The sequence below is a fragment of the Chlorocebus sabaeus genome, chromosome 20 (assembly GCF_047675955.1).
Source record: "Chlorocebus sabaeus isolate Y175 chromosome 20, mChlSab1.0.hap1, whole genome shotgun sequence".
NCBI lineage: Eukaryota > Metazoa > Chordata > Mammalia > Primates > Cercopithecidae > Chlorocebus > Chlorocebus sabaeus.
The window spans coordinates 125,058,338-125,060,512 of record NC_132923.1 but is presented as its reverse complement, the minus strand read 5'-3'; the positions used below and the strand labels follow the sequence as shown (position 1 = coordinate 125,060,512).

Genomic DNA, 2,175 nt, shown 5'->3' with positions numbered 1-2,175 from the left:
AAACATCTGACCCTCACATCAAGCCAGAGAGGTAGGGGAGGTAAGTGTTACCAGCCCCCGACCCTTTTTTTTTTTGAGACGGAGTTTTGCTCTTGTCACTCCAGGCTGGAGTGCAGTGGCGCAATATTGGCTCACTGCAACCTCTGCCTGCCGGGTTCAAGAGATTCTCCTACCTCAGCCTCCCCAGTAGCTGGGACTACAGGCACACGCCACCACCACCCAGCTAATTTTTATATTTTTAGTATAGATGGGGTTTTGCCATGTTGGCCGGGCTGGTCTAGAACTCCTGATCTCAAGTGATCCACTCACCTTGGCCTCCCAAAGTGCTGGGATTATAGGCATAAACCACCGCATCCAGCCTTTTCTTTTCTTTTTTTCTTTTCTTTTCTTTCTTTTCTTTTTTTTTTTTTTTTTTTTTTTTTTTTTGAGATGGAGTCTTGGTCTGTTGCTCAGGCTGGAGTGCAATGGCAGGATCTCGGCTCACTGCAACCCTTGCCTCCTGGGTTCAAGCGATTCTCCTGCCTCAGCCTCCCAAGTAGCTGGGATTACAGGTGCCCACCACCACGTCCGGCTAATTTTTGTATTTTTAGTAGAGACAGGGTTTCACCATGTTGGCCAGGCTGGTCTTGAACTTCTGACCTTGTGATCCGTCCATTTCGGCCTCCCAAAGTGCTGGGATTACAGGTGTGAGCCACTGTGCCTGGCCTTTTCTTTCTTTCTTTCTTTCTTTCTTTCTTTCTTTCTTTCTTTCTTTCTTTCTTTCTTTCTTTCTTTCTTTCTTTCTTTCTTTCTTTTTCTTTCTTTCTTCCTTTCTTTCTTTTTTCTTCCTTCCTTCCTCCCTTTTTCTTTTCCTTCCTTCCTTTCTTTCTTTTTTTAAACAAGGAATTTGTTATAGTTTTATTTTCCTCTGCATTTGCAAAATACTTAGACCAACATGAGAAAGAAATACCTTCTGTGGGGAAAAAATGACATTAAAAAGGAAGATGGGAAGGCTGAAAAGGGTTAGTGCCTTAGTTGCAAGGAGCTGTAGCATCTCCAAAAGGATATTGGGAAGATATAACAGGAGGAAGAAGAATGTGAATTTACTGAGGGAGAGGACCCCGAAGTGGGCGTTGAGGGGGAACTGGAGGCTAGGGAGTGGGCCTGGGTGGAGGGAGAGGCCTCCGCTGGAGGCCATAGGGTGGGGGTTGGGGAGGGCCAGTGTATCCATGAGGCGGCATCAGTGGAGGAGGTCCACGCATACCATGGAGGCATAGTACCTGGGTGACCCATGGGAGATCCAGACTGAGACCCCCTGGGGCACATGCTCATTGAAGGACGTCCAGGATGAGGCATTCCACGTGATCAGGGTAGTGGCTGTCCCCCAGATCCTGGGGGCCCATCACGGGGGTGGCCTCAGCCATGAGGGCCATGGTGTGCCAGCCGTATCTGAGATTCCTGGACGGGGCATCGCACCTATTGGGAATGGGTGAGGATGCGAGTGTCCATGACCTGGATGTCCTGCCCCTGGGGTTCCTGCCAGTGGGAGCCGGGGGCATGTCCTGCAGCCTCAGGAGGCACAGGTGGTGGGGGCATGGCTAGGGGTATCCCAGGTGTGGGGCAGGGGCTCCAGGAGGCAGCTCTAGGTGTGGGAAGGAGCCAGCAGGAGGCACGCCTGGTGGAGGAAGCCCAGACCCCAATGATGCTGCCACAGGATTCAGGGCAGAGGGTGGAGGAAGTTCCCAGGGACCTGATGGCCAAGAGAAAGTCGCTCATCTTGCACGTGCAAAAGTTGCCCTGGGACCACGTTACTTGCCTGCGGAGGACCCAGCAAAACCTGTGCCGGACGTCGGTGGCCACGCCCACGGCTCAGGGCTGGGCGGGGCCAAGCACGGGGCAGCACGCTCTGCTCTCCCGCCCACGACCTGCGGGGGTCGTTAGCGGTCCCAGCCCGAGCCCCCTCTAGATTCAAATCCGACTGGGTGAAGGAGGACCCGAGGAGGACCCACGCACGTGAGGGCAGGTCCATGAGGGCAGGAAACTGACCTCAGGCTGTTTTGGTGGGAAGAAGAGGGAGGCTGTGAGCCCCGTTAAGTGGACAGGGGTGGGAGTGGAGTGGGAGGGGCGAGTCTGAGGGAGCCGGACGAGGAGCAGAGAAATGGACAGAAGAGCCTGGCGTGAGGGGTGGGGTTGCAG

The 2,175-nt window shown here is 53.7% G+C and overlaps 1 pseudogene; it reads right to left on the bottom strand.

Moving 5' to 3' along the window:
* Positions 1-1,002: 1,002 nt before the first annotated feature.
* Positions 1,003-2,008, bottom strand: LOC103225981 (uncharacterized; annotated as a pseudogene).
* Between the last annotated feature and the right edge of the window lie 167 nt (positions 2,009-2,175).